The sequence below is a fragment of the Triticum dicoccoides genome, chromosome 3B (assembly GCF_002162155.2).
Source record: "Triticum dicoccoides isolate Atlit2015 ecotype Zavitan chromosome 3B, WEW_v2.0, whole genome shotgun sequence".
NCBI classification, from domain to species: Eukaryota; Viridiplantae; Streptophyta; class Magnoliopsida; order Poales; family Poaceae; genus Triticum; species Triticum dicoccoides.
Genome location: NC_041385.1, coordinates 23,004,969 through 23,014,674, shown reverse-complemented (window position 1 = coordinate 23,014,674; position 9,706 = coordinate 23,004,969). Strand labels below are relative to the sequence as shown.

The window sequence follows — 9,706 nt, the reverse complement described above, 5'->3', positions numbered from 1 at the left end:
TATTCTGAACCACTTCTCTAAAACCTTCTCTTTTGAGCCAACAAGCTTCAAATCTGAATAGATCACTATGAGGGGCACATGTTCAGATAACTCCTTGTTCAAGCCCACTGTGGTTGGAAGAGGATATGCAATATGCCTCTCAAAAGGCACCAAAACCCTATTAAGCTTTTCATAAGTAGGTTCCTACATATTATTTGCCCAGGTCTACATCCTACCATAAAATTGTACTTCTCCCAAAACATTTACATCAATTATTGAATTGAAAGTATGACTCCTTAGGAAGGACACATGGTTATTTTTTCAGGTTTTCCTGCTGATATGGAAATCACCACAAATCACTACCTAGGAAAGCTGGTTAGCAGGGCCGTGTCATCTTGGACAAGATGGTGTGTCATGCTGCATGCGAACTTGATGTAAGATATATAAAGAAAATAAGGAGAGTTGTGTGCTATTACTGCGTAAGATCTCCCATAAAATTAGTTTCCCTTTGCATACCTCGTTGATCATGTAAAGAACTTCATGAGTCTTTGCGTAATTCTTTACAAAAATTTCAATCCAGGGTCCAAGATATTCTTCTTGATTTGTTCGCAGATGCGCGCGGCAAGAAAATTTATATAGGCACGGATACAAGTGGTTGTTGTGGTTGGACGTGCTAAGGCAGATGAAGGCACACTCATCCATAGAACTCCCTCCTTTTTTGTAACCGTGAGCCTTGCAAAAGGAGGCCTCCCTCTGTTTTCATTTTATCGCATATTTGCTTTGTCTAAAGTCAAACTTCATAAACTTTCATCATGTTTGTATAAAAATACATGAATGTATACACCACCAAAACAATACCATTATATTATCATTGAATTTATTTTCACATCATATAGATTTGTTATTGTAAAAGTTCATAGTGTTTTCTTCAAACTTTGTCAAACTTTATAAAGTTTTGACTTCTATCAAAGCAAATGTGCGGACTAAATAAAAACGAAGAGAGTTGCTGGGATAAAAAAAAGTTTGAAATTACATAAGCAACCATGTAGAAGAAGTGATTACAAATTGGTCCATAAGGGACACCGCTCTTGACTCACAGGCACAAGTAGCAAATGAAAGAAGAAGCCTAGGCCAACAAGAGATACAAAGATAGCTGGGGTGATCATTGGAACAGAAAACCTAGCTAAAGGACCTGCAGGCATGGATATCTTCTCCGACTCCCAGCGAGAGGAGTGGAAGAGCACGGACCCGGACAGATCTGGAGGTTATTTGACGGAGCGGCCACGAGACACACCTCATCACTGCCGTCAGCGAGGCAGACAGCGACCACCACGAGAAGGAAGGAAAAGCCAAGCCAGGAGCGCCTCCTCGCCCCCTGACTTCTCCGGAAACGAAGAGACAGAATGTCCAAAGCCACTACATGAAGGAACTACGTACTAGTTCTCGTGGTGGATCTGAGACAGGAGGAAGGGCCCCTCCCCGCTCACCGCCGGCGAGGGCGGAGGAGGAGAGAAGGGTCCGAGGGAGGCGGATCTGAGACAGGAGGTTGGGATGAAGGGGAGGGGACGGAGAGAACGAGGAAGAAGAAACACCCTCTTGCCATCTAACGGCAGTTGGGCCAACGGCACCTCCCTCCTAGTGCCGCTGCTGCTTCTTGATATGTTCCTCGAAGCGCGAGGCGAAGTCTGCACATATACAGGCACTGCGTGTAGCGGGGGGAGCCAAAGCATTCGGTTTGGCACTCTCCGATGGACCTCCCCTCAGCCGCCGTCACGGCGACGAGCACGAGGAGCAGGACTAAACACCACACAGCAGCGCTGCGCTTCGAACCCATGGCCTATATGTGTATGTGTGTCGTGTGTGTGTACCAATTGGCTTCAAGCTGATTGAGATAGATATGCCGCCAGTGCGTACGTCTGGTATTTATAGAGGAGTGGCTGGAAAGGAAGAGTGGATGAGACCGGCCGGTGCAGGGGAGAGATGATGCATGTAGTATCTATGCATGTGCATGGCCAACACACACCACGTGTGTCATCCATCGAGGCCGGCCGATCCGACATTTGCGCGCGCGCATGCATGTGCATGGGCATGGGCGTCAGCGCGCACGGCGCTCGGTCTCTGCAGGCCTCCTCCTCCTCCTCTCAACAATGTCCATATGACTTCGCAAAAGAAAAAAAACAATGTCCGTATCAACTCGCTAAAGGAAGAATTAAATAGTTTTCACTTTTTCCCCTCAAAAAAAAAAGAAGGGAGTGTCTATTTGTAATTCGACTGATTTGTAATTAGATGTCAGTCATTTTTTCCATCCAATGAACTGTTGACAGTTGTCTGTTGAAAACGGGTCAGGTTGAAAACGGGTCAACCAAAAACAAACAAAAGGTTGAACCGGTCCCTCCCAGTTGTCCTCCTTTCCTTCTGGCACCTGACAGGAAAACATAATCAGCAAGAGGCTCTTCTTCAACTTGAGACACGAAAAAAAACCTGCCTCCTTCTACCCCCCCTTTTGACATATCTCACAGATCTCACCTAGCACAAACGCCATGGCAGAGGGACATGGCACAGACGCCATTGGACAGATAGAGGGGGGAGAAGAACATAGCAGAGAAGCCATGGGAGAGGGGCATGGAGGAGAAAGACATGGCAGAGACGCCATTGGAGAGAGGGAGTGGGGAGAAGAACAAGCCAGAGAAGCCATGGGAGAAGGGAGGTGGAAGAAGAACATGGCACAAACGCCATGGGAGAGGGAAACAGGGGAGAGGCAGAGGCATGGCAGAGGGAATTACCTAGAGGTAGAACAGAAGCAGTCACTTGTGCTACACAGCAATATCAATCCAGAGGAAAACAACATGTACATGAAAATCTTCAACTCCTCTCATTATGTCCACCTAGAAGTCAAGAAACAACAGGGGGTAGATCATTAGGTGATTAAATCAGAGAGCTAAAACACAGATAATTGCAGAAATTTTGGGAGCATTCATCACATAACAAGAAAATTGGAGAAAACAAAAGAAAAATACATAAGTTAGTAAGAAAATACACCACATAGTTTTCCTCTGGATTAATAGTAGATGCAGAAAAGGCATTAACAATAGATGCAGAGGAAAACCTAGGCATTAACAGTAGATGCAGAATAGAAAAATACAACACACAATCAAACAAAAGTTGGTAAGAAAATTATTCCAGTATCTGAAGAAGATCTACTGTCAATGTAATGTATTCGTTATTTTTTTGCTATTAACTGTCATTACTACAAATTTATTTGCAGGAAGAAAGAAAACAAAAAACAGTAACTGAAGAAGATCCATCGTCAATGTCACAAGAAGACCTCATACTAAATGTGAGTTACAATACTGACAAAGCAGCCATTTTCTGATTGACAATATTGACAATCATAACTAAATACTGCAGGGATCATTTCCGTTTACTGCGCTCCTACAATCAGACATCATATACAAGGTTCACTCAGTGAATGGACAAGCAAATATGAATCACGGAGAAAAGGAAAACTACAACAAACAAGCAGATACCACCTACAGCTCAGGACATGCAAACGTAAATAAATTTCCTTTCTAAATAAATCAGAACAAAAAATGGTATGGAAAAGATAGCTGAATGACAAACATTATGATGACTTACACAACAGATGCAGAATTGGCAACAGTCGACAGGCGAAGATGCGCAAGCGCAAGTTAATCCGTGGGAGGCAGGCCTGTTTGAGAACATCAACATACATGAGGTAAGATGTTACAAAACCAATTGTTTCAACTACATATCTTGAAAGAAAAATGTCACAAAATAAAATCTAACACATGGACAATGAAAAAATGCAGATGAATGATGATGCTGATTGTACAGCAACAGCAAAAACTAACAGAAATCAAAACAATCAAGAAGAAAGGGGCGAACAAGGGGACTTGCATCAACAACCTGAAAGCAAAGCCTCCCTTGATGAAGAAGATGCATTTATGATGAAGATGACATTGAGATGTTCCTGCAAAATGAAGAGGCTGCCGCATCAGAGGGAAATTTGATGAACATCAGCAGCAATTTCAAGCCAGAACTTGGCATGCAGTTCAAAACAAAGGAAGAAGCGCAGGAGTACTTCAACTTTTACTCAAAAATAGCTGGGTTCTCAGTGGCTACTGTCGCGGCATCAAGAACAGTGAGCAAGAAAAGGAACAATGAAATTACAAGAATTACTATGAAATGCAACAAGTATGGCAAGACAAAAGAAGTGGAAAAGGAAAGTGTAGTGCCTATAAGAAAGACAACTGTCATTGCAAAATCAGATTACAAAGTTGTGATGGTCGTTACTGAAAAAGAATTGGGACATATTACAATGTAAATATAGCACAAAATTACGCTGAGAATTGGGGCATATTACAGAGTAATTACACTGACGTAATTGTCACTGTGAGTACACTCATAATTACTGTGGAATTACACTGAATTTACACTGTAAATCAGATATCAATACTTACAGTGCAATTAAACTGAAAATTACACTGTAAATCCCCTATGAAATACTGTTACAGTGCAACTACACTAAATTTACATTGTAAGTCGGATACTACAATAATTACAATCAAATTACAGTCCACTTAAAATCCGATGACAAATACACCGTAGTGCACTGTAATTACATTCAAATTACAGTCCATTTAAATCCGATGACAAATTACAGCATTATTATTGGGTAAAATACACTGGAGTTGTTGGTGAAAATTCACTGTAAAACTGGGATAAATTACACTGTAGATACACTAGATTACACTGGAATCATTGGCACTGAAAAATGATGGGAATCAACTCAAAAATACACTAAAAAATACAATGTAAATCAACTCAAAAGGTGTGACAAATACACTGGAATTACTAGGTAAAATCCAGGGTAACTAGCAAACTAAGCACATGCATTCCACATCCAAAATGCTAAAAACACCAGCACCACATCTAATGTCGAGTGGATTAGCTGAAAAAATTCAGTCACAATCACTATAACTCACTGACAACCAACTTGCACACTTACAGAGCTAACCCTACGAGCTAGATTCCACTAGTTACATCCACACAAAAAGGGGAGGAAATTGCATGAAGGGACACCTGAACAACTACATTGAGCACTCCAACATCCACATAGATCCAGCCGTTTGTTGCATCTACTTCCACTATAGCGAAATCCTACACGGGGACTACAAAGGGATAAAAACCAACAGTGAACTGTCCGGGTGGGGCGGGGCAGCGCAAACGGGCTAAAAAAATAAAACCAACCCGAAAACCACACAGGACAGGGCGATCGAGCGCGAATCTCCGCGCGACAACGGACGGACAAAGATTTGAACGATGGCCTTGTAAATCAGTCGACTGAAAAATAGCAAATCCGTTATAGTATAATTACTTTGTAAAAAGGGGCACATTACGGTGTAACTACACTACAAAATACACAGTAATTCTAGCAGTAATTACACTGTAAAATGGGCAGACTACATACAAATTACACAGTAATTACACTACAAGAATTACACTACAAGCAATCAACTGAAAATGGACAGATTACAGTGTAAGTACACTACAAATTACACAGTAATATTGCCATCATAATTACACAGAAACTCTGGCACAAATTACATAGTTGTTACAATGAAAATTACACTGTAACTTTGGCGCAAATTACACTGTGACGGAACATTGCAAACAACCTATTGGTCAAATTACACAGTAATTCTAGTGAAAATTACACTGAAACTATGCAGTGAATTACACTGAAGTTATAGAGAAACTAAGTTACAATGAAACTAAGTTGCATATTACAATGAAACTAAGGGACAATTACGCAGAAGTTATCGTGAAGATTACACTGAAACTAAGTTGTGTATTACACTGAAACTACGGGACAATTACACAGCAATAATAGCACAAAATCAGTGTAAATATAGCACAAAATTACACTGAGAATTGGGACATGTTACAGTGTAAAATACACTGAGAATTTAGAAGGTTAAATTACTGAGTAAAGATAAGGTTAGATTACAATGTAAATGTAGGTTAAATTACATAGTTATTCTAGGGCACATTATACTGAAAAAACTGAAACTATGATGGATTACACAGTAAATGCTGGTTAAATTACACTACCATTATGGGGTAAAAACAGTGAAAATGCTGGTTAAATTACACTGCATGTGAACACTGAACAAACAACCCCTACAAAACAAATTCAGACTGTTGCAAAACAAATTCACAATGACACCAGCTATAGGGCAGTCATGACGAATACTAGGAGAAACAAATACAACCCCTCCAACTACCACTGTGACTACCTCTACCACCTGCAGCAAAATGTAAACTACATCCACATCTACAATAACAGGGGAGAACTGTAGCAAAATGTTACTACCACCCCTACAGAACCTAGAACAACACATGGGCGAACACTACAGGCAGCTACAAGCAACTACAACAACTAAGAACAACTACAAGCAGGTGAGGAAGAAATTCTACAGGACCTGAAGAAATTCAGACACACCTACAAGATGGTAGGATGGAGCATCTCCAACTAGAAAATTCGTAGTGAAATCAACCCTACAACAATCACTAGGACTACATCCACCACCTACAGCAGCAATCTAAGGCTACAAATCACAACTACAAGCAGGGGGCGGCCTATAACCCGCAGTTGCAAGCTCCAACACAACTCACTCGAGCGGGAGCAGAGGGGAAATTGCCCGAAGTACGAAGAGGACGGACTTGAGCACCCCTTCCACGGATCCACCAACAACAACACAACATCACCTACAACCGCTACAGGGAACCACGAGCAGAAACATGCGAAATCCGAATCCACATACATGAATTTCACCTAGATCCCGAAAAACATGACCACAACAGGAGCAAAATCAAACGGGGAACCACGAGAGACAGCAGCAACGTACCACGGGAGCCGGGATCGAAGGAACACGGAGGAAAAATCAAGCACGAGGAGAGGGGAAGATCAGAATCGCCATGGAATCGCGTCGCCTCCGCCGCCCGGGCTCTCTCCCTCGGCCTTATCGAAACAGAATGACCCAAATGGGAAAGGGGAACGACACGCACTCCAAATTTCAAAAAGGACAAAGCCAAACAGCACCGGACCGGCGGGCGATAACGGGCTGAGAGTGGAAAAACCGACCCGACAAATAAAACCAACCCGAACAACCGGAAAACAAGCAGGAGGAAAAAAGCAAAAAAGAGCGCGAATCTCAGCGCGAGATCGAACGGACACAAATTTGAATGATAGCCAATTGCAAAACACTCGACTGAAAAATAGCAAAACCGAAAAAAAAAATAGTTTTCACTTCCATCGACTGGCTTGCTAGATATAGACAAGGTCTTCTGCCCCGAGAAGGGCAGAGGCGGAGCCAACGATGTGGCTTTGGGTTCCAACGAATTTTCCTGGCCACATATACGTGCATTGAAATGGGCACTAAGGCATCTTCATAGCGGACCCATAAACCTCCCGCAACTGTTCGAACAGGGTTGTTCGGACAGCGGAAGGAATCCAACGCCGACCTATATTAGACTGCTTCCGGACACGATTTCTCCCGGAGACAAACATGAGGAGGTTCTCAGGAGTCCGGACCCATCCCACGCCCGTCTTCTGACCGCCCTGGCCCACCAAATACCCCTCCGACCTCCCGCACGTGCTCCCGCCTGGCGCCAGCTGCCCGCATTCATACCACTGTAGAGCGCGCCGCTCAATAGAAGACAGTTCAGGCGGACGCAACCTCTCACTGCCTCCGTCAATGAAGCGGCGCGCTGGCCGAGGGCGCCGCCCACAACGCGTCTCTGTTGTCTGCGCCTGTTCAATGCCGGAGACGTGTGACTAGACGGGATGGGACGGATATCTACCGCGCATGTTCAATGCCGTTGTCCGTCCGTCTGCCGCCATTAAGCAGGCTCGCCGGTCGAAAAAACCACTCCGGCACCGCGCATTGATGCACCCAGACGCCTAGCCTCACGGAAATCCGCTATATAAAGGCAGCCACACCCAGCTAACACCACACCACAACACCAGCCCCTCCCCATCCTCCTCACTTGCACTACATCCGCCATGACCGCCAGTGGGAAAGCACTGTGGGACAGTCTGTTGCCGGAGATGGCCACCGCGAACCCAAATTTCGTCACGGAGCAGCGTGCCATCTACGATGTCGTCCGTGCTCACGCCGCCGCTCGAAAGGAAGCAACAGCCGTGGAGGCGCAGCTACAAGCGATCGCGGAAGAGAACATATAGCCAGCTGCGCATCCTATTCGCCGCCGACGAACCATCGCCAGTCCGATGGGACGAGGACAGCCACGACACCACCATTTCCCTCGTGGAGCTCACGTCCACTGGCGATGGACAAGGCGCGGACTCCGAGGATGAGTATAGGCCACAGGAGGTGGCGGGGCTTGGCATCCCATGTGGGTGGGTCCGTCTCCCGTGTTGTACTCTTCTCGCCGGTGACCGCATATTCACTTCATCAGTCCTATCGCCGGTGCTCATGGAGGCGGCGGAAGGAGGACGACACGGTTTTGGAAGCCGCCGCCGTAGGATAGGTTTAGGGGCAGATTTTTTTTCTAAATGTTCGAAATGTAGCTAAATCCGCTGTGTTTGTATGAATTCCTTAATGTTTGCATGAAATCCGCCCGTGTTTGCATGAATTTCACCTGGTTTGTTAAAAAATAGTTTGAAAGATATGCGGCTAGCGTTGAATAGCTGCCTCCCACATCCATATCCGCGGACTGTCCCCTGTTCGCGTACGGAAGCGGGACGTTTTTTGCGGGTTACCGTTGGAGATGCCCATCAAGTCATAAGAACGAGCAAGTTAATAGCCCAAAACCTCACACAGCCGCACGGCAGGCGGCAGGAACAACGACCTCTCCTTTCATGTTCTCTTTCCTGCCTCTGGTTTCTCCTATTCTCCATTGCTTAGTCGTCAGTCATCACCCGTCGGACGCAGAGACGAGCCGACGACGGGCAGGTCGGCAGCGGCAAATTTAAGATACTAAGATCACATCGTCACACCGCCTCTCTGCAGTGTATGTCCTAGTTTTCCAGTTCCTTATTCCACGTACTTTGACTGATCCATGTTATAGAACGATATTTCTCAAAGAGAAACAGATCACTAGATCCAGGCACTTCAAGACCAGCCGTTAGACACAGGCAAACTGTATCAAATATTGTTGTTGCAAGCAATCTCCCAAAACCTTCTATTCAGAGAGAAAATAATTTAGATGGGCTGCCTTACTACGGCTGATTGTGATCGAAAGAGAAATTCATAGTACACAAGGGAATCCTACTAAGCAAGGTGAGATTGGACGAAGATATTAACGAGGGGACCTTACAGGACATCGACTAATTTTGATTATCCAAACAAGACCATTGGAGATGCTCAACAAAGATTTAATTAAAATTGGTTTGATGAATATGGTGGTTGGCTTGAGTATAGTGACAAGGTGGACACACTAGTAGAAAACAGGGCATTTGTCCCGGTTCGTAAGGGCCTTTAGTCCCGGTTCTTAAACCGGGACTAAAGGGTCGTTACTAATGCCTCCCCCTTTAGTCCCGATTCTAACAGGAACCGGAACAGATGTGCCTCCACGTGGCCGGTGCGCCGAGCCCAGGCAGGAGGGCCTTTGGTCCCGGTTGGTGGCACCAACCGGGACCAAAAGGCGTCCACGCGTCAGCAGTTCAGTGGCTGGGGTTTTT

The 9,706-nt window shown here is 44.8% G+C and overlaps 1 long non-coding RNA gene across 1 annotated transcript; it reads right to left on the bottom strand.

Moving 5' to 3' along the window:
- Window positions 1–986: 986 nt before the first annotated feature.
- Window positions 987–7,062, bottom strand: LOC119274446. Its single transcript, XR_005135152.1, has 5 exons — window positions 6,912–7,062; window positions 3,907–3,970; window positions 3,616–3,688; window positions 2,763–2,864; window positions 987–2,401 (listed from the first exon to the last, which is right to left on the bottom strand). It is a non-coding gene; the product is annotated as an uncharacterized LOC119274446 (long non-coding RNA).
- Between the last annotated feature and the right edge of the window lie 2,644 nt (window positions 7,063–9,706).